Raw genomic sequence first — 24296 nt, 5'->3', positions numbered from 1 at the left:
GGTGGATGTGCGTCTTTGGCCACTGCTGCTTGACATGAGGGTAGATTCAAGATGCAAGAGTGATCACTCCCCACTGTTGCTTACCCTCTCCGGGAATACCTTTGGTAGAACCTCGAATACACAACCATTAATGGTCCCTCCCCCTATTTTAAATAATGCTAATACGAAGGTGAGGTGGCCCAAAGTCATGTCAAACCCCTATCTGCTATGTAAGGTTTATCAAGTGTTCTTAGATAATCTGTCAGCTTACAAAGACCTCGAGCCGGAAGCTATCCCACTTCTTGATATCCACGAAGATATGATGGTCAAACTTCAAAGTGTTTTTTACAAAAAGGCAGCCTTGGTAAGCCGGCAACACAGGGGTTCATCTAACAGTAGATGGTTTAATGATGCATGTATGAGGGCTAAGACCGAGCTAAGAAAAGCCATAAAGGCTGGGTCCACGGGGGCGATCAAACAAGCAAGATGTATGTATAAAAAGACAATTTTACAATCCATGAAAACCTGGGAAGATGTTATTTGGCAGGATTTGTTAGATGCTACAAAAGCAAACAACAATACGCTCTTCTGGGAACTGCTGACGAAGCACGAGAGAGGGGGTAGGTCTATTCTAAGGAACCACATTCAACCCAGAACTTGGGTGGAGCACTTCTCTCTCTTGTATGAAGGAACTATCTCCACTGGGGCTGTTGACTGTGATAAAGTGGGATTAGACCCTCTAATTTTACAAAATGCTAACCTTGCCACTTCTCCACCTGATGGGAATCCATATAACCCTGAGAGTTATATTTGTTTCTCCCTCGAAGAAACTGCAGAGGCTATCAACTCTTTAAAGTCAGGTAAAGCCCCAGGTCCTGATAAAATTCCAGGCGACCTTTATAAATCAGAGCCATCTATATGGACCTGGTATATCAATCTACTGTCAAATAAAATCACAAAAGGAGGACAGATCCCTGAGACGTGGAAGGGTGCAGAAATTATCCCAATTTACAAAAAGGGTAATGTAAATCTTCCACTCAATTACAGACCGGTCAGTTTAATCGACAATTTACAAAAAATCTTTGCTAAACAGTTGCTAGTTAGACTGTCGAACTGGGTGTCGGAGCAGCAGATCCTTTCACCGCTCCAGGCAGGGTTCCGCTCTAGAGTTAGCACGGTTGACCAGGCTTTCAGGTTGACCGTGCTACACTGGAAATATGTAGTCTTGGCAAAGCAAACTCTATACGTCATTTTTGTTGACCTACGTTCTGCCTTTGATTTGGTCCCAAGAGATAAGCTTTGGGGAGTGTTATACAAAATAGGGGCACCACCAGATATTATCCATCTAGTAATACGCATGCACGAAGGCACTTACGCGCAAGTAAGATGGGGTAAACAAGGTGAATTGACTAATAAATTTCCCATTAAAAGAGGTGTCCGTCAGGGATGTGTGCTTGCACCACTTCTGTTTTCTTTATTCATCAACGAGGTGGTCCAAGAACTAATGACATGCCAGAACGATGCTCCCACACTAGTCAATCAGAAAATTCCAATTCTCCTTTTTGCGGTTGACTCTCTATTGATTTCAAAAACCCCTATGGGGTTGCAAATTCTTGTGGACAGATTTAAATCATTCTGCTGGAATTTTGGTTTAGAGCTGAACTTGAAGAAAACGAAATTGATGGTGCTTCGCTCTGGCCCTCGTAAGAAATGCACTATTAGGTTAGATGGAGCCATTTTGGACCAGGTTAGCTCCATTGATTACTTGGGTGTGAGACTTACAGATACACTCCTTTGGGAGGAACAAGTTGGCAAGAGTGCTGGGCTTTTGCAACATCGGGCAGCATCCATATTGCGCCTCTATAGGAATACGATCGCTAAAGTTGTGTCTCCAGCAGTAAAGATTTATGTGGCTAAGGCACAGGGTGCTGCTGTCTACGGCGCAGAGATTTGGGGCATGGCAGATAATAATAGGATAACCAAAACTGAGAATAGCTTTGCACGTGCTTTATGTGCTTACCCTACTAGTACCCCATTAACCCCCCTATTTTTAGACCTAGGGTTTAAACGAATAGCTGATTTAATTATCTTACGGCCTCTAGTATATTGGGTGAGGCTTTGGGTAGTTCCAGAACTGGCCATATATAAGTTTTCTCTATTAGAATTGTTAAAAAGCCCTAACTCTACGTCAATCCCATGGATCAAACACATATCCGGCTGGATTTGCACGCTGGGATTGAGGAACTTTTGGGAGAATCCCCAGCAACTTGTGAAGTCCCATGTTAAAGTATTGAAGGGAGCTTACTGGTCCCACATACGTAATAATTACATTTCTCAAAAATCGAATGGTCATTTAACTAATTTGTTTATTGACTTTAAATGGTACCCAGAGTTCGATCTATATCTAGATATAATACCTGACTTACTAGGCAAAAGCTTGTATGTCAGATTTCGATTTGGAACATTACCTTTGAAGGCCTTGACGAGCAGATGGGGACCTAAGTTAAGCTCTGATATTTGTCCTGCATGTGGCACTTCTTCTGAAACAATAGAACATTTTATGTTTTTCTGACCCGCTTACTCAACCCCAAGGTTTAAATGGATTCACAAAATCTGTCGGGAACTGAATTTAAGGAAATGTTTTTTAGCTTTGAGGATTTTAAAAAGCCACAATTCAAATGTGACAATTTATGCAGTAAGTAAGTTCTTAGTAATGGCATGGCGCATACGTATTTTTTATTTACAATGATTTGAAATTGTTACTAGTCGGGCAAACATGGATTTTATTTTCTTCTTTTAAATTTTCCTATGATATTATGATGTTTATTTATATTTATATCGTACTGTATTGTATGCTTTGATAGTCTGTCGGCCGAATAAAGCTTATGTGTGGATAAAACATGTATTTCTCCAGATTATCATGCTTCAGCAAATATGGACTTCAGTCACTCTAGTTCCTGAAGAAGTTTTCCTTCCTTATGCGGTACAAAATTATTTCTAAAGTGTTCTTGACAACCGTGTATGGTATTAGTTCGCTACTGAGCCCATCGATAAATACATAAAAAGGTTAATAAGGACTTTGATTACAAGAAGAGTAAAGCAATATTCTGGGGTGGATACTGTTCTCATAAATATCAGCCTCATGTCAGGCTATTACCGGCCACAAAACGTGGTTAGTAAAATCACAGCAAGAGCAGATTAGCTTCAGCCCCTTCCGACCCTCTCCTACAAAGAAGAACATGTGATGTTCCCTCTTTCCAGCCCACTTTTTCCCCGTCCTCTGCCATTATCTCGAACTCACAGCAGGTGATAAATGGGAGCATTAACCACCCCTCCCCTTGAAATGGGAATTCCATGAAGAATTCTGCCCAGAAGCACAGATTGCAAGTTTTTCCTCATTGCATGATAATTAACCTGTACTTGCATGGTACTAGTGGAGTGTTTACCATATGGTGCCAATGTTTTAAACTATTTTTTTTGTAGACCCGAAGGTACTGGAGAGCTTTACCTGAACACCGGTTATACAAGGACACATTGGTTCTTGGGTGGGCACGGGGAGATTAGGCGATTCGCCCAGAATTCCAGGATTTTGAGCCGACGCCTAGACTAGAACCTGTTTCCCCAGTTCCAAATTCGGCAGCTTTGGCCATTACGATTTTACACATTGTAAGTACTATGCAACTTGTAATCCGGGCGTGCAGGGGAATGGCCGTGCCTAGCAAGATTAATTTTAACTTTTTGCATCGTATTTTCTTTTGACAGCCTTGAATGCATGTTCAGCCATTTGGTATGCCTTTGAAGTTGCAAGGTGTTTGGCTGGAAAAAAGTAGTCGAAGAAGAGTGTGTAAAAGAGTGAGAGTCTTTGAGCAGATGGTAGAATAGGCCAGGTCAGGAGTATGGATAGTCCTGGAAAGTAGGCTTGACTTTATTATGTTTCAAAGGAATGTTCAACACAACTAAAGAGCACTAAGGGCCAGATGTACAAAGCGTTTTGCATGGCGCAAACTGCGAAATTCTCAGTTTGCGCCATGCAAAACGCGCATCGCGCTGCACATTCCCATTTTGCGAGTCGGTACTGACTCGCAAAATGGGAATGCGACTCGCAAATAGGAAGGGTCGCAAAGCAATTCACAGTTAGGACCCATGTGAAGTGGGTGCTAACTCATGCGCAAAAGGGAAGGGGTCCCAATGGGACCCATTCCCCTTTGTGAATGGCGCCAAAAATATTTTTTCAGAGCAGGCAGTGGTCCAATGGACTACTGCCTACTCTGAAAAAATGAAACCAAATGGTTTCATTTTCCCGAGTGTATTGCAACTTGTTTTCCTTTAAGGAAAACGGGCTGCAATACAAAAAAAAAAAAAACTGCTTTATTAAATATTAAAAAAGCAGTCACAGACATGGTGGTCTGCTGTCTCCAGGAGGCCACCATCCCTGTGAGTGCAGGGAATCGCAAGGGGGTCGCAAATTGCGACCCACCTCATTAATGTTATTGATGATATTCCTTGGTGGACCCTTTCTCCCTAGTTCCCATGACTTGCTCTTTCAGGATTAAGTTGGTCCTGTTATCACACGTACGTCCTTTCTCCAGTGTGGAGGTTTAAAACTTGAGTCCATTCTGACCTTTTATTTTGACTCTTCACAGAATTTTGTAAAAATCTTTTTCAGCATTAGACCCCCTTTTTCATGTTATGCTGCATGATGACTAATACTTGTACAGAGATTACTAAACAACGCTCGTTACACATATTAGGATCACTAGGGGCACTGACTTCTATTTACTTTTGACTATCTGGCCCCTGTTCCAAGATGGCCGCCGTTGTTTAAAGGCGATTTGCCTGTTGCTAGTCCTTTCTCGGTGTCTGCCTCCTAGACACTAGTGTTCCGCGTACAGGGCTAATTGCCCGATTTAGTTTCTCTTTAAATGCATCCCGAGCGCGCGTTGCCTTTGTTGTCAGGCACGCGACCTCGGGTAGGCACACAGCGGACCACCGGATGAGTGAAAGTAAGTGCACACTCAATGTGTTTCTTTTCCCCAACATTTATAGGCCAGGCAAAAGGCGAGTTTTATTGTTTGATGGATCTTTTTTAATCAAAGGCTGTGACCAGACGATGAGCGACCATGTTACTGGTAATTCTAAACCAACGCATATTACACTGCAACATCAGCTACTGTTGGTGTTCTCCAGCAATATTTTCTAACTCATTGTTTTTGTTATATATGAATATTGGTCACAATTTCACAAGACCAGGAGTATGTGTGGTCACTTCAGTGTATTTTAGCTACAACTTTGTGGACCTATGTATACTGGGGAGACCCCTTGCCTTAACATTTTTTCTTACTATTAAAGTTCTTTGACAATACTCACAGACGCACTATTTTTCATTCATGGCAATATTTTATATCCATTAAGTCAATGTGATGGCTTTTTGAAAACATTACCCAAATATGACGCTGATGTTTCAGAATTGTATGACTATTTATTCTACTACAATTTTTCCATATGTAGTGTACTCACCTTGGGTATGAGGTTTTACGCGTCCCTTTGATGCCCTGTTTCTACATGGGATGGTAAGCCTTTTTTATGTTATATTCTATGCACCTGATTATTTCTTTGGGGTTAGATGCCGATCACACTCACCGTGTATTACTCCTCTCTTTATGAAGACACCAATGAATGTCAGATTGTTGTACTTTTCTTTATTTCTGTTTTTGTCTCTTATGCATGGCGACCTACAACTTGACTGACTGTGACGACTGGTCCACAGACTGTAAGTGACCTCCCAGCATTTACTGTCTTGTTTTTTATGGAGAAGTTACAATTTACGGTCCTGATGAAGCGCCAATGGATCAATCTCTGACCGTGTAGGCGCGAAACATGTCGACCCAGTGTTAGGAGTGAACACTTTTTCCTCCTTTCCTTTTTTTAGGAGTATAGGCAACATTATTTCCCTTAATACTCCTACTTTTCTTTTTAATCTTGGCCTGACCCTTACTTTAAAACATTAAATTGAGGCATTAGGTGTTCAGAGCCAATTTTATACCCCTCACTCTCCTTTTCTCCTCTGTCAGCACGTTCTGCAGACTCAACTTGATCTGCTAAACAACTTTTCGGTTGAAGTGCCACCACCCTTTGTATGGTGGCCCGTCAGACGTTGCAGTGCCGGTCTGACGAGGAGTCAGCCCGATGATTATGCCTAGCATCCTACTGTGATGCTTGAGGGCACTCCTACAATACCTTTTTTCAGTCTACCTTTCGTCCTCATTGACAATTTACTCTGGAACAGTGTACTCATTTCTATTATAGGGTCTTTGCGACCCCCTTGCGATTCGCAGATGGTGTCAGGGACACCATTCTGCATATGGTTTTGCGAGTCGCAAAACCATTTCTACCTACACCTGGCCCCTAAGAGTCATGTTGAGAGTTTGCTAGGCCAGGATGCATCCAACCACTAGGAAACTGCTTTGTAATACTGGCTAGCACTAAAGAATATTATTATGATAAATAAATGAACGATTCTCGGCCACTACTCCACTAAAGACTGCTCACCATTACCAAGCAAAACAAAATTAAACATTCTAAGCAGAGTTCTTTGCAGTGGGCCCAGATGCCTCTGGAAGCCCCAGATGACTGCAAAGGGCCGGTCCAGCAGGGTGAGGGAGGGGTCCTGGCTAATCAGTTTGGGCACTTATGTCGGTGCCCTCTGGGAGTCTTCTGGTATTTCAGAGAAGCTCAGACAGACATTCTTTACTTGCAAAAAGCACCATCCCTGCACGATTAATGACTGTGTTTTCATATATTTTATGTTCTTTAGGGCTGAAATCAAACGTATCAATAATATGTTGCTATGATGTTCCTTTGTCGGAGATGAGTCCTAGATGAGACATTGCTCTTCATGTGTTCCCTCCACAGGCAAGATTTATTTAGCTCGGACATGGATAAGTAAAGTTCTTTTTTTTTTAAACAAAAACCATATTAACAAAACACATCAAAGTTGCAGGTCTATCTAGACCAGATGTGCAGAGGTCACAAGGAGGCCGCAACACCTTCAATGGCTGCCTCATCCACACGTAAAATATTAATACCACAATTCTTCCCCAGCCCCCTTGGTGGTCACAGTTGTGGTGTTTCCACATATTCTGCATCCCTTGAAACATGCATGCTCTGGGGTAGGCTGAAGCAAGCAGTGAGCTCTGTGTGTCTTAAACTTCCCGGCATGGCTTGCTTCTTCCCTCGCCTCAAGTTGTGACTGCAACCAAAACATTCTGCCTTTAATCTGGTCCACTCGTTTCCTACAGACTGGAGGCGTTGAACGGGGGGCAATGTATTGAAAGCAGAAGGGAGCAAACAATGAGGAGAACTTCCAAGAAGGACTGCACTGCCAGGGCCGCCCACATCCACCACTGGCATCACCTACTCTCAGCAAGGGGCACTGATTATTTGATTGGTATCTTCAACCAACATACACTATTTATGCAGCACTCATAAAAACCTGTGTAGGTGACGTTTGCATTTAATGAAATGAGTGTCTTAAAATCAATGTGTAAAATACTTTCATACCCTTGAGAGTGAATGGTATCAGACCAAAGTGCAGGAAAATAGCATAAACGTGAATCCCTTCATAACAATGTGTAGGATATTTCCATTGCCATGAAAAGGAATGCCCAGAGTCCAATATGTAGTACTGTAACAAGGGTGTGATGGGCTGTAATTGGCTGTGGCAGCTCTCTCATTCACCGTTGTCCTGGTACAGTTGCACCCGCTGCACTCTTGATAGTCCCACCCATAAAACAGCAAACAGTCATATCTATGGAAGGTAGTGTCCTAAGACCAGTGAGTACACCCTTTATGTTATGTTAAAAGCATGACCAATCCAGGCAGGCAGAAAATGAATTCAATTGAATTGGTGAACAATAAGAACCGAAAACAGTGTCCTTTAACTACTCTTATAAGCTTCACTAGGCAACTGAAATGGAGTTTGGAACACTTATCAAGACACACACATAAAACATTCCAACTCCTAAAAGGACTGACCAACATGAAGCCCATAAGACACGTCCCGCCCTTACACTACAAAATAAAACTCCTTCAGAGTTCACCTTATAAAAAAATGACAATTGAACACATAACATGAACAGAGAAACCCAAGATAAAAAAAAAATGCTCTAAGCAGCACACACTCACTAAAATACCTGGAAGGTGGGTAAGTCTCTCATGTCTACCAACCTTGACAGCAGGTGACTCAACAAACCGTGGGCTAAACTCATCAAATTGTTCATGGCAGGTAAGAAGGTAAGACAAGGTGTGTTGACAAACCTATTGTCTTTCTCAGGAGCTGCTGCACCATCTTTTGCACTGCCCCATTCACAGCCCAATCCAAAGCCCAGTCAGCTAAACCCACCTTGGAGTTGAAAGAACAAGAGAAACTCAAACCCTGCCTTGGGGTTTGATGGAACAGCATTCTCTGCCTCACTCCCAACTTTCACCTTAACAGCACTCCTCTTGCTCCACCATTTACCATTCTCCACCAAAATGGCATGTCTAAGATTTGAACATTATTTGTGCTTGAATAAAACTTTAAAGAACATCTTCTGAGGTTGCAAGACTTCTTAATGCTTACCACATCCCCACTTGAAAATTGCTCTCTTTAACCTTGTTATGTTGCAAACTGTATCCCCACCCTGACCTATGGGTTTGACATCAGTACTTTGCTGCCATTTGCACCAATTTCTTTAGACCCCACTGTGGTGTCACATTGTTCATTATTAACAAATATGATTTTCTGTATGTTTTTCCATGCCTTAGTAAAAGGACACACACTTGAGGCGGCCAAATGAGTTTTGAACCCACACCTGTAGTAAGTTCCCTGCACACTAGTGCCAGTATTTTCAAACTTCTTGCCTGAGCCTGGGTTAAACTTTGGTTTTGATATAATGACATTGACAGTTTCTAATTCTTGCATATTTGAATTTCCCTAGTTCGTGGATGACATCATAGACCTTTGATTTCCTCTCACTATTTTCATCTCATTTAAAGTGGGATTCCTGTAACAATGTGGTGTCTCCTGTGTTCTTGCATCAAAACGGTTGTCTGCAATCTGAGTGCTTAAGTTATTACCCTGTGTTCCGTCAAGTGCACAATTGGAAGCAAGGATTCCTAAATATGCTAGAAATTCATCAGTTGCCCTATGTTGAAGTTGCAGGCGTGTAAACAATCTGTACCTCTCCAGTGTTATACTTGTATCACCCTTGAAATGCTTTTTCCAATCTGTTCACTGCTTCTTCAAACTCATCCCAGGCAACTTGTGCTGGGGCAACTAGCAAGAGTAAATGATCAAAAAGTATTTGACAAATATAGCTAGATGATAGCCCATTATCTCAAAATGATATTCCAGATCACTTTTCTGAACAACATGACCATGTATAACACTGGTAACTGAAGAAATGCTGATGGAAAATGAAGGAGAAGACCTCCAACCAGGTGTCCAATAGCAACACTGAAGTTGCTCTAGGAGGATTGCCCAATACTATGCTTTCTCCTGCCACGTAGGCTCTCGTTATTCTAATGAGACTACTGGATTTTGAGCGGCAGAATCACCTGCGGTGTGGGAGACTGAGTCTGACCCACTACAGGTGACACTTGTCACTCCAGTCCGGGTTTTGCTCCGGCTAACTAGCAGTGCCTCATCTCCACCCAAGAGCGGGATGATTGGGCATCTGAGCGCATGACATAATTGATTTCTCAGGAAACAGTGGTCACTCAGGTCTCATCCGTTTCTCTCAGTTACATTTGTCTCACATATAAAATGACAGTATATGTTTCAATAATGCTTTAATGAAGCGACTGTATCTTAGATAGCAAAGCATGGGCTGCAATAACCAGGACAATACAGCATGAAAAGATTAAAATGGTGACAAGGAGAGTAAAGCATAGAAATAACGCTGCCATGTTGTCATTAGAATCAATAGACGTATTCCTACCTAGGATATACTAGAGCACAGCCCTTCAGGATTCCCTGGGATTACATCATCCCTCATACCTGAGCAAAGGCCTGAGGTCTGCATAGGCAGTTGTAGAGAAGCATTCAGCAATCAGCATACAGTTGTGGGTTTCTGGCTGGAATCTTCCTCTAACGTGTAAGGGACAGGGAAGTGTTTTATAATAAAACAGCTGATGTTCTGAGAAAATGTCCCTACGTAAGGATGTGTGTTTTCCATGAATGTCAGAGACAAAACTTTATACATCTGCAACCTATCTTACTGCAGCCTTGGAAGAAGCACAGAGTGAGCAAGAATGTATTGTTTGAGAACAGTGTGCTGGCCTAGGCAAAAAACAGCTAGATAGAGAGAAAATAAAACAAGACCATAAAAGTGGCAACTGTAACAATAATAAAATGAAGCCGAATAAAATATATCTAGGTTAAAGTGCACAGCGGCAGGCCTAGTATGTTAAGATAATGTGTCTGAAGCTATAACTAAAATGGCTACACAACACCCTCCCCTTGTCGGTTGAGGGTGGTTCAAACCTAAATAAATATAAAAAGCCACTAAAACTCAACCTAAGATATACATGTAAAAATGTCAATAATGACAAGTTAAAAGGACACATGAGAATATAAAAAAGAACAATTTAATATGTTAACATGTGGCATAAAAAGGGAATGAATTTCAAGAGTCAGAGTTATTTTTAGAGTTTCCAATCTGTTCCGGGACAATGGAGGACAGGAAATCTTCCACTTCGGCAGGTGTTAAAGTTGGAAAGGCATCGCTGAGAAGGACCAAGGACCATTCGGGTTCCATAGCCTGAGCCTCTGCCAAGGCAGCATTCCGTGGTGGGCCCAATAATGAGTTAAGAGCCGCATCCTCCGGGAAGGGCAACTCAAAAGTAGCTTCCCTTAGCAAACACACCCTCAACGCGCATGTCTGGTAATGAGCCGTCAGCGAGAACATCAGCAGATCAGTACCAATGAAAGCAAGCGCTGCGTAAAAAGACAAACTTCCAGTGCATGTTCGAAAAGACACCAGAGGCACGATGGTAGCACTTTCATTCCTCCTTGTTGTGACGTGACAGCCATTGCGCATAAAAAATAGCAACAGCAAAACGTCAATAATTATAGCCAAAATTATTGGAAATCCCCTGAAAATGCTGGAGAAAATTGAGTGGACGGCTGATGGTATTAAACCGAATATGGAGGAGAAGGTGTGAATGAAACCGGAACCAATAGCCTTAAAAAAGTTTGCGATTCCAGTTGTACTGGACGCATTAAATATCCGTCCTACGAATTCACCAAAGTGTCTCGGAAAGTTTGTACTTAAAAGGGACTGTATCTCTGCTGACGACCTAGCCACCTGAAGTGCGTAGGTCTCACGTGCAGATGTAAGGACCTGTCAACACCAGGACAGTGCGCGCTCTACGGGCGACTAGAATGCAAAAACACAACACTCTCAAGATAATGTAATTTATACATTGTACTGATATGTTATTGTTTAACCTTTTGCATTGCGAATTCAATCCAGAAGTTTCATTCTTAAGGTGCTTATAAATACTGTTCATTTGCAATGTATTGCTGCAGGCTTTCAGAGTGAGTCAGGGTGTGGTCCCTTTCCAGGGCCTTCTATTAGCTTTTCCCTGCAGCATGCCTGGGTGTGGTTGTGGGCTGGGCCAAGACTCTATAAAAGGGAGCCAGGCCAGCTCCACATGCTCACTATTCAGAGGTCCAGGTGCAGAGCAGCAGCCACTTCCTGAGCTCCTGTTCCGGTGGCCTACCTTGACCTTCCAGGCCTCTGCACTTCATATCACAGTGGTGATCCTTAGTCAGGGCGGTAAGACGGAGGTTGGGCTGGGCCCCCGACCCCATAATCGAAGACGCTTGAATTCTTGGGCCTAATTCTTCATGTTAAAACAATTTGCTCTTGTGTGTGTAATTGTGCGTTTTGGACTTTTCATGGCATTTGCATGCTCGCATTCGAATCAGCAAGACGTGCGATTCTTTCCTTGTGATTAATTCTTGATATTCATTGTGCGCTACCCTTCCTGGACAGTTACATGGTGGCCATTGAATCGGCAAGACGCGCAATTCGTTTCCTAGTGGTTTAACCCTTGATGTTCATAGTGCGCTACCATTTTTTGGCAGTTTCATGGTGGCATTCGAATCGGCAACACGCGCAATTCTTTACTTATGTGTAATTCTTGATATTCATTGTACGCTACCATTTCCTTGGCAGTTTCATGGTGGCATTCGAATCGGCAACATGCGCGATTCTTTCCTTGTGTGTAATTCTTGATATTCATTGTACGCTACCATTTCCTTGGCAGTTTCATGGTGGCATTCGAATCAGCAACATGCACGATTCCTACAGGTCCCCTTCCCAGCTGTTCCTTTCCTAATCCCCTTTTCCACACTTGGACTCTCTTAGACTCTGTGACAAATCTAATCATTGGAGCTGTCTTGTGGTGGAAGTGTTGGGGACGTGCACAGACCCCGAGGATCTGGTGACTCTGACAGGACCACATGCTTCTGAAACAATAAAGCCTTGAGTCTGCTCAACTTGTCAAAATTCACATTAGAAGTAGCAATTTGAGGCCAAATGTTTGCCACCTCTTTTATTTTAGTAGGAGGAAACAGTACATTCCTGCAGCATGTAACAATCCTACAGACCAAAACAACATAAACTATTCCAGCTTGCATCCCACAACAGTCTTCACCATTGACGAGAACATAGCTGCTGTTTGAACGCATCTGGAATGTAGGTCTAATTAAGGGGACTGGAACACCTTTCAGATAACAAGCTAAATTTGCTGCAGACGCGTTTCACACCCCATGCAAGGACAGCTGTTTACAAACCATCGAATGGTTGACTGAAATCTCGCATTCACTACCTCTAAGAAAGACTTCTTTCATGCCACTGAGGCATTTGTACGAGAAGGGTAGCTCCCACACCTCATGGATGTAACTATCTCCCAGCCTTTCATATCTGCCTACCGGAATGTATTTTAAACAGGAGGTGAATTGAAGTGTAGAAATAGGTAGATTAATGACCCGTGCATTAGCCACTCCGCAGGTGGTATTTCAGCCACAGTAAAAGGCAAATTTTCTAATTTCTAGATGTTTAGCATGACATAAGTCACTTCTTCCTTAGCCATTAGTAGTTGTTGTCGTGTTAAATTAAAGGAAGAAAACATTTCCCTTGCGCTGACATGTTGCCAGGGAACGCGACCCGCCTTCAGTGTTTGAAGTGTCCAACCAAACTGCATAATGGACCTTAGCTGACTCTGTCCGTGGTGTAAGGAAGACATATCTGTTTGTATAATGTCTATAGCAGAAGAGACAATGGGCCAGATGTAGCAAAGGTTTGCGAGTCGCAAATGGCCCGAATCGCTATTTGCGACCCCGCAAAATCAGAAATGGGATGCAAAAACCCCATTTCCGACTTGCAAAAAGCGATGCGAGCCGTTAGCGACTCGCAAAATGTGCGACCCCATTTTGCGACCCGCAAATAGCAAGTCGCAATTTGCGAGTCACAAACCATATGCAATTGCAAGTCGCAAATTGCGACTAGTCGCAAAAAGCCCATTTTGCACTTGCAATTTACCACTAACTCAGAGCAGGTGGTAACCATAACCAAAGTATGAAAGGAGACCCAGAAGGCATATGGGTTACTCAAGATGGCGGAGATATACCTGATAGCAGTGAGGAGGGGAGTCCACGCAGCCCAGCAGAGGAGGAGGAGGGGCCACAGACAGGAGAAGATATATAGAACAAGGCAGACTCTTTTTCAGCAAACTGAGGAAGAGATATACGATAAATACCGCCTTAGCAGCGCAGCCATACTAGAATTAATTGATTTACTAAAACCACAGCTAGAACACCAGACTCTGCGCGGCTGCGCCATCCCTACGCATGTGCAAGTGCTATGCTCACTGCACTTCTTGGCCTTAGGGAGCTATCAGGGGGTCATTGCTGTGGCAGGTGGGGTATCTCAAAGTGCAGTGTCAAGGTTCCTCAGGGCATTCCTAGATGCCATACTCACACACAGCTCTCACTTCATATACCTACCCAGGAATGAGGCAGAAATCAACAGCACCAAGCTGGACTTTTACCGGATTGCCAACTTTCCCCATGTCATAGGATGTGTAGATGGGACACATATTCAAATATGCCCCCCTGCAAACCTGGAACATCTTTTCTGCAACAGAAAGTGTACCCACTCACTCAATATTCAGGTTGTTTGTGACGCCCATTATGTCATCACTGACATTGTAGCTAAGTTTCCAGGCAGTACCCATGACTCCTACATTTTTAGGCACAGTGGGATACACCAATGCCTGGAACGTGGGGAGTTTGGAGACGGATACCTCATAGGTAGAGCTGCATACACCTCGTAGACATACAGACAGGTCACTGTGCACACCAACCAGGACAGTGTAATGTTTTTGCCCAACAGGTGACAGTGCATATGCTCTACGGCCATGGATTATGACTCCGTTCTTAACACCCAGCAATGAATGTGAGAGGCGATACAACAATGCACATAAGAGGACCAGGAACCTTATCGAACGCACCTTTGGATTACTGAAAGCAAGATTCAGATGCCTCCACCGCAGTGGAGGTGCCCTCCAGTATACCCCCATTACAGCATTCAAAATTGTTGTCGCATGCGCCATCCTGCACAATATAGCAACCCGACGTGGGCTACCTCTCACCCCTGCATTCCCAGATCCTGAAGATGAAGAGCAAGAGCAACCACATCGCCATCATGGGGATCGGAGTATAGCTAATCAAGGCAGACTGAGACGGGAACACATCGCAAACCAATACTTTGGAAGGTACGTGTCAACTCCAACCATACTCACCTATTGACCAAAAACTCCATTTGTTAAGTGGAACAAAAAAACTATTTAATTTGTGCAGAAATACAACTATTTACAAATGATAACTGTTCATGGTCATCTAAATGCAAACCATGCATGGGGCACATTGATGTCATGTGCCACATCATCAAGGACAGGGTTATGTCTATGTTCTACGGCGGCCCCTGCCAGCCTGGCTGGTCCCTGGTGGTTCTGCAGTGCTCTGCCTGGCACTCCCACTCCGGAGCACCCTAGTGTCACTGGCAAAGACACTGCTCACTGTTGAGCCCTCCTCGCTGTCCTGGGGTGTGTCCCCTGTGCCCCTGGACAGATGCCGTGCCTCCATTAAGTCAATCACGTGTGTGATACGGCCCAGGCCCCTAGCCACATCTCCAGCAAAATGGCCCATTTCGACCTGGAGGCCAACTGTCCTTCTCGACAGGCCAGTGGTGTTCACAGCCAGTCTGCCGATTGATGTGGCCATCCTATCAAGCCTCTGTAGGAGCTGACGGTCCCTGCGCCGCCCACCCTCGCCCTGTGCCAGTAGTCCTGCCACCAGATCCCTCATGGACAGGGCTAGGTCCCCAGTGTTTGTGGCAATAACGTCAATTCTGGAATTTAGATGCTGCATGCTGGCCTCATTGTTTCGGACAAAACGGTGCAGCACACCACTAATCCGCCCTAATATATTGTTTTGCAGGCGCTGACCACGCAGCAGCTGTGCCTCACTGTTGGTTGTAGGTTGACGGCCGGACGCAGCCTGCAGCCCTGATCTCCTGTACCTGCGTCGCCTGCCCAGCAGTGGCTGCACTGTGTGCTCAACTGTGCCACTCCTGCCTGTTGCTGGCGCAGCCTCCTGGAACACAGTTGCAGCAGGTGTGGACATAACAGGGATGGTGTTGGTCGTGCAGGTGGGAGTGGTGGCGGCTCCTGTGCTGTCCTCATGGGGCTGGCTGCTGTGGGTTGTGGTGGTGTCTTGTGGGAGACCTGTGGGACATGGGGAACAGACTGTCAGTGTCTACTATCTGTTGCACACTTCCTAATAAACATTTGCCTATGAACTGCCTACTTGACTACATTTCCCATAATGCATCATTCTGGTGTTTGCAACCCTGAAATGGAGCTATCTTGGTTGAGCATACCCCTGTGTACATGGTGGGTGGGGGTATGGCATTGATAGGGGTACAGGCATATCACATGGTACTCACCGTTTGATGTAGTGGGCTCAGAGGTGTCCAGATCTCCAAATCCTGACACTGCCTGCTGCTCCAGGGTCTCCTCCACCCTTTCTTCCAGGGATGTGGGTGGTGGTACTGATGATGGTCCCCCTCCTGTGCCTCTCATCTCCTGGAGCCTTTCAGCCTCCCTCTCCTTGGTCCGGGAGCGGAGGTCATACCACTGTTTTTTAATCTCTTCCACACTCCTGTGGCTCACCCCCAGGGAGTTGATTTTTTCCTGGATTTCCTGCCAGAGTTGTCTTTTGGTGGTTTCTGGCACATTGAGGGTTGACTTTCCAAATAGTTCATCATAGTGCTGACAGCATTCGTCTGTCAGCACCTCCAGCTCCTTCTCTGAGAATTTTAGTTTCCTTTTTCTAGGAGTTTCTTCCATTGCAGCTGCTGTTCCTCCTGTGTGCAGTTCAGCAGTTTAAAATGGGTGTGGTCCTCCCTCCTCCCAGGTGTATTAGTTAACTTCCTGGCTGTGATGTCATCATCATGTGCCGGGAAGTGTTTCCAGAGTGTTCTGGAGTGGTTTCTGGAGTGTTCTGCAGCACCTGCAATCAATTTACATGGTACTCGCAATTTGCGACACCCACTCGCAAATTGCGCGTTCGTTTTTTTGCGCGGTCGCAAAAAGCGACCTCGCAAACAGCGGACTCGCTCTCTGTGTTGCGACTCCGGGTGCGAGTCGCTATTTCTACACTGACATTGTACCTGCATTTCCATTAGCGACACGCAATTTGCGAGTCTCACTTACTCGCAAATTGCGAGTCGCTAATTTTTGCGTACCTACATCTGGCCCAATGTTATTTAAGGTCTATATCCGGTCGGACAGGGTATTACTCCCACTATCCACAACTGCTAATGCCTTTTTTAGATTTTCATGGTCTATTTGCCTTAACCGGGCAGCTGCTTCTTGTTGGGAAAGCTTCCAAATTTCATTATATACTTCATATAAGAAACACTTTCTGCAGTGTTTTCTGGGGCCTAACAGGAAGTCCTGGAAATTGGTACTATTGGACCGGAGAATGAGGTGTTCTCTAACCGCATCTAGTGAGGAAGTTCTTAACCATTGCTGGCATAGTTTCCCTACACTGTATGTTGTAACTATACCTGCATGTTTGGATGATATATGGCGAGGGTCCAGCCTATTAGTTCTAAAACCTCAGAGGAGTTGATAAAACGTTGGTGACACCCATTGGTATCTACTGGCCACAATAACCATCCACCAGGACGTGTCAGTGAAACATTAAATGTACCATTCTGGACCAATTCCTCGAGCTGATCTTCAGTTGCATTTGTATATTTTTGCCATTTAATAAAATCTTGCAGGGGCAGGTATACTGGGCTTGTTTAATTCTTTTATCTTTGCTAAGCCTAGACAACTTGTTTGTTGTACTGTTTTATTTAAAAATATAATTTGTACAGCTATCAAGCATGCTCTGAAGCTTCCTACCCCCTTATTTGCCAATGTCTAGTCCCCCACACAGTCGACTTCAGCCAATGTTCATAGCCTTCTATAGTTAACCGGGAAACAAAGTAATCCGAATATATAACTTTCGTATTTGTCAATAATATGTGGATGTTTTCAGTAGGTGGCAATTTAAAATAATACGACTCAGCATTTTTACCATCATGCCCAAAAAAATATGTAAACTTTTCAGAATACGTTTTGGGACTCCCTTGTGGTGGAGTCAGACTATGTTCCCATTGTGTAAAATTAAAAACAGTTTGGAGGCTGCTTGCTCTGCGTATGAAATGGTGCCCATAATAATTATAGCAAAACATATCACCATAATTTTCTTTAGATTGATAAACATCTTCGTTTTCAAATACAGTATGATACTGACATTCATTCATCATAGAATCAACTGTTTTCACATCCCAATCATCAGAAACAATGCCTGGTATTATTATATCATTCATGGAGAGTTTGAACACATATGGTATGTGAATGACCTCCGTAGGGCCGTATATATCAAAAGTTACTTTATCCAAACAATCCCATCAGGAATTGGTATTGCGCAAAATGTTCACAAAAGACAAGTCTCTTCGGACTTTGTGTGATGAAAAATGTGGTTTTTAGAACCTCATCCACCAGTTCAACTGTTGATTTTTCAGGACGAAAATGACCATATATTAACAAAAAGAAAGCGATGACAAAACTAATCCTAAGTAGGAAAGCTAGTACAGTCAAGGAAAGCCACAGATAGTTCTATGGAAAAATAAAGTATGTTATTTCAAACCAGTTCATTAGCTTACATGTTCTTGACGGTTCAGGTGTTGAAGAGGCGAATGAGTCTGAGAAGTCATCATTGATGTCAGCAAAATATCCAGAAGCAGTTTGTGCAAAAACTGGAGCTGTGTTAGTTGGTGGAGTTGGTGTTTCTTGCGGTGGCACTGAATCAATAGCACCATCCGTTTGTGTTGAAGCTGTATCGAATCGATCAACTATTTCTGTATTATTTGATGTTAGTGGAACCAATGCAAGATCATTTTCCACCCTCCCCAAGCTCGGAAAGGTGTCAGTGTTGCTACTCACAACTTGTAGAGGAACATCCTGAACAGTAGTGAGGGGGATTCAGGAACTACTGGTTGTTCCTCTTGGTCTGCTGTGCAGGATCGGCCACATGGTGTAGTTTGACATTGTCGATGGAGACAAAACGATTTTCTTTGGCAACTGCCAACGGTGGTAGAATTACAGTTCTGGTACCGTCTATTCCCAAGACTGGGACTGGTGCTTGATAAGAAGGACCAAATTCCTTTTTCACAGCAACCTTTTCACGTACTAGATCCCCGACTCTAGGAATCCAGCTGGTAGGCGTTACAGGTACATCCTTGATTGCTGTGGAGGCAGCACTGATAGAAGAATTGTCGTCATGGAACTGCTGTAAATCCTGTAAGACAGTGACACGTTCATTTATGTCAAAGGGTGTTTCTGCCGCCTCCACACCAGGACCATTAAGATCTGGAACATACATTTGAGTTCCAAAAAGGCACTCATATGAAGTACCCCCCAGGGACCTTCTAGGCAGATTGTTAAGTGCTCTCTGAACTCCATACAGGTGATTAAGCCAACTACGACCCGTACCTAAGACTCTGGCTGTTAAGGATTGCTTTAAATCACAGTTTAATCGCTCCACAACACTATTTCCCTCGGGATGAAATGGAGATGAGTACTGGAGTTGGACCCCCAACGAAGCAATGGCCCTTGAAGCAAAAGCAAGGCCGTGGTCCGAGTGGAAAGCCGCAACTGCATATGTACCGATAAAGACTTGCAGATCTTTAATAACAGTCCGAGCGTCAGCCGAGCGTTGTGGCCACAGCCATAGAAATCTGGAGTAAGAGTCAACAGCAACCAGAATATACTTGTATGCATTGTCCGGTGTTAGGGGATCGCAATGGTCCAAGTGCACACATTGTAAATGTTTATTTGAAATCAAGTCGGGTGTCTGCGGCGGGCGTTGGGACTGGAAACTTTGATTCGTTGGCAGATGTCACAACAAAGGACATACTGCTTGGTCTCCTTGTAGAGGCCTGGCCACCAATAGCGGGCTTGTAAGATTGATATTGTAGCCGTCATACCAGCATGGGCAGATGCTACCCCTTCATGCGCTGCTTTAATAAATTGTGGTCTTATATCTTTGTTGGGAATATCTCGCACCCTATGCTTGGTATCTTATCTTCAGCGTTCAGGCAACCTCCCATTCGGTAGGAATATTTGTCAGGATATGCTTTTGGATATGGCGTACCATCAGACGTAGCTTTCACGGCAGCCCATATGTCTGCATCCGGTTTCATACTTAAATGAGTTACTGCAGCAACAGCAGCCACAGCTACTGCTGACTTTGTGGCTTCATCAGCCAATGTATTCCCAGCAACGTGTATTCCAACACGCTGGTGTCCAAGTGTGTGTATAACATGGACATTTGGTAGCGTTTCTTTCAGATCTGCTACTTTACCCCACAGAAGTCTGTGTTTAATGGTGTTGCCTTTAGAATCTCTGAACCCATTCTGGCGCCAGTAATGCAGGTATTCATTGAAGGACTGGACACAATAGTACAAATCACAAACAATCAGTGTATGCTGTGCAGGATCCATATGTTCCAGTGCATCACCAGAGCTTTGAGCTCTGCTAATTGTGCTGTGCAATCCCCTAGGGCTTGCGTAAATGTATGGAGTGAACAGAACTTATTGTCCTCCATATAGCCGCTTACGATTGCGCAAGCAGCAGACTATTGATGCTTTGTACCTATTGCAGGTTGTGCTGAGCCATCGGTGTACATGACTCTGTTATATTGTTCGACTGGCAATGTGTTTGCTGGAATTGGGTATTCCAGCTCGTATTGAAAAAATTCTTGAGTTTGTAACTTTGGGTCAAAGATGTAGTCTACATCAGTGGCTGTCAAAGATGTGGCCCATTGTATCCAACATGGATGTAATGCTTTAGCGATTGGGACGCTTGCTTTTGTGACAGCCTCTAGGGCTGGAATTGGAGAAACAACAATAATGCGTTTGCCCTGGGCTAGAGATCTTTCTTTAATGACAGCCACCTGAACAGCAGTGAGAATTTTCTTAGTGGGAGCAAAGAGTTGTTCTGCTACTGAGTACAAATGTGATTTGTAAGCTATCAGGGCGGTCTCACCCTCATTAAAGGTTACATAAGTGAAACCAATGGCCCCAGCAATTACTCTGATGACCAAGAGTGTTTTGTTGTCCCTCGTGTGTCGGTGTTGTGCTGCAGGCATGTCTGTCTGCAGTTCCCTAAGTATTCGTGTGTGTTCGACTGTCCAAAATTTATTTGAAAAGTCAGGACGTATTAAGTCATATAAATGTGTGAAGCATAATCTGGAATGTAAGTTCTGCCAAAATTTAGAAAACCCAATAGAGACTGGAGTTTTTTTATCGTGTTCAGAGGTTGTAGTTGTGCGCATTTTTCTAAGAATTGTGGCGCTAGGCTCTTTCCTTTACCTGATAGCTCATATCCCAGAAACAGGACGCTAAGGAAGGCTATTTTTGTTTTTTTTAAATTGAATTTGCAGCCAAATTCAGCAAATCCTACAACAATGCAGGCTACCCGTCTTAAATATTGTAGCAATTCATCATCCGTAAAATAGATATCATCTACATAGGACAACGCTTCGGGGTCAATGTCGTGCAAAATTGCAGTCACACGAGCTGCGAACAGTCCTGGGCTGTTCTTGTTCCCCTGAGGTAAATGATTTTTTCTGGAAGCCTAGTGCACTGAAACTTGTTAAGTCTCTACTCTCAGGTGCTATATTTTGGTAGAAAAAAAACATTGGAAATATCCAGTGTTGTTTTGTATTTCTCATGCACTATATTGTTCATCAGTGCTGTAAAACTTTGTATAGCATATCTGCGTGTATGACTGTTTAAGTGTCTGTAGTCTGACTATTCTTTATGAATGGTCCGGTTTGGCTACTGGAAATAAAGGATTATTCATTGGTAGACACAGGGTTCAATTACGCCCTGGTACTCTATTTGTGTGAGTATTTCTCTCACAGGTGCTTTTGCTTCATTGGGTACTGAGGTTGGCGTTGAGGTTCATTTTTAATGGGAATTACATGGTAGGGGGATTCTTTACCCCATCCTACATGATTGCAATATAATGCGGGCGCCTGTGCCAATGCCCAATCGATGGCGTAGGATTCACCAAGTTCCTCCGGAACAAGGGGCGAGAAAGAACGTTTAATAACATCTTCCCCTTATGGGCAGGTATGGACAAATTCAGGTTGCCAATCTTGTTCGGCCAACAAAACATCATATATATTTATCACGCGATCCCAAAAGGTGGCGTCTATTTTGTGTTCAATGTCTCCTTCTAAGTGTAGCGTTACTTTATACACCCTATCAGGTGTGGAGACACGCATGTCCGCAGTTTCTACTTGTAGAAAGTCATCAGTTGCTTTCACCTCCAGATGCTCTAGAAGACTCCAGCGAACTATTGTGACCTCTGCCGCGCTGTCTAGCAGCGCTAGTGCCCGCGTCTTGTTCTTGAAGAGGACCCTCTTCTTGAGCAGCATGCCGAACTGCAACTGCTGCCACTTTTTTCTTTTTAAATTGGGGTTTTTGTTGAGGAGGTTTCTCTCCCTTTTTAACAGAAACCTCTGTTGAGCGTTGTGATTCATGTCTCGGTTTCACATACTCTGATGAGTCCTGAAAGGAACGAGATTGGCGTGTATCAGTATACTGCTATCTATCAGGCGTTTTTATATTATCTCTATTTCGGAGATTATGGGGGTCATTCCAACCTCGGCGGTAAAAGGCGCTTACCGCCGTGCAGAAGACCGCCATAACACCACCGCGGCTGCGGTAAACCGCCACGGTCATTCTGACCCACAACAGGCAAACCGCCAAAATACTGACATCCACAAAAGTCCGCCACACCAAAGGGCAGCGAGAAACTGGCGATGACCAAACCTCCACCGTCATGCCAACAGAAATACGCCCACACTATCACGACACACGAATCCACGCGGCTGTCTTTCAACCGGGGTATTCCATTGGCGGTACACACCGCCGCGCTCAAAATACACTCTTACAAAACACAGCCACATTGGACAATTCGAAATACACACACCTGATACACATACAAACAATACTCCCACACACCCAACACAATATAAAACACACACCCACATCACCCACAAACCCCTACTCCTAGAGATTCGTGAACACGCACAGAGATAAGAGACCCGAGCACACAGACGCGCAATTCACTGTCACCCAGCAATACTACCACGCACTTCAAAATACACACCAATACACATCACCACACTTAGCACCACACAATCCACCCCACACATCACCCCAACCACCCCATGGCACCGCAAAGACACCCCAGATTTTCTGACGCTGAACTCAGGGTCATGGTGGAGGAAATTGTACGGGTAGAGCCACAGCTCTTCGGGACACAGGTGCAGCACACCACCATTGCCAGGAAGATGAACCTATGGAGCAGAATAGTGGACAGGGTCAACGCTGTGGGACAGCACCCAAGAAATCGGGACGACATCAGGAAGCGGTGGAACGACCTACGGGGGAAGGTGCATTCCATGGTATCCAGGCACAACATCGCGGTGCAGCAGACTGGCAGCGGACCCCCACCTCCTCCCCCAGAATTTACAACATGGGAGGAGCAGGTCTTGGCGATCCTGCATCCTGAGGGCCTCGCAGGAGTAGGCGGAGGAATGGACTCTGGTAAGTCATATCTTAACTACTTCATCCCCCCAACCCCACCAGCATGCCAACTCATACCCCCACCCTCACCCCCACCCCCACCCCCATCACACCTACTCCTTGCAAATGTCTCACCCTCACAACCCACCCATCCCAACACTAAGCCCTGCATGCGACCACAAAGCATGGACACCCATCACCTAAGCATGCCCACTGCACATACCCATTCCCCCCCCCCAAACCACCGTCACAAAAGCCCCCACACAGGAATGCAAGCACAGGGGTACACGGGCACCCACCCATTGCACGCTACGGCACACACAGAAGCAATAATCATACTTTTATACCCCTGCAGGACCCGAACGCCACGTCACCGCGCAGGAGGGTCCACAGATGTCCACTCCACCCCCAGAAGAGGCCCACAGTGATGACAGCAGCTCTGTCTCCCTGGATCTAGATGACCAGCCCGGCCCATCGGGGACCTCTGGAAAGTCGGTTCCCCTCAGACAGCCACAGGCCACAGCAGACCTTCCCCCCTCTGGGAACACCAGCACAGCACCCACCCAGCGGGCCCATATCTCTGTCCCCAGGACACGTCAATCAGCGGTGTGTCCACCACTACAGGGCACCCAGGTTAACCCACCACCCCAACAACAACAGGGACCTGGGGGCAGTGGTAGTGGGCACACGGGCCAGGGGACAGAGGCACAGGGAAACAGGGGAACTGGGAGGGCTGCTGTGCGACAGGGGGGGGGACAGGCCCAGGGAACCCACCCTCCACGAGGCCCTCTCCTCCATCATGGGAGGATACCACCACTCCCAGGAGACGATGGCGACGGTCCTGGCCAGGTTTCAGGAGATCCAGCTTCTGCAGGAGCAACAGTATATGGGGTTCAGGGAAGAACTAAGAAACATCAGTACCGCCATGGGCACCATCGTAGTGGCTCTGAATCAGGTAGTCACCACATTGCGGGACACTGTTGCACCACAAAGGGCCCCTGACACTAGCATGGACCAAGAACTGCCTACCACCTCCGCCGGCGCTAG

This window comes from Pleurodeles waltl, chromosome 4_2, assembly GCF_031143425.1.
Source record: "Pleurodeles waltl isolate 20211129_DDA chromosome 4_2, aPleWal1.hap1.20221129, whole genome shotgun sequence".
NCBI lineage: Eukaryota > Metazoa > Chordata > Amphibia > Caudata > Salamandridae > Pleurodeles > Pleurodeles waltl.
Note: the sequence above shows the minus strand (reverse complement) of the source record.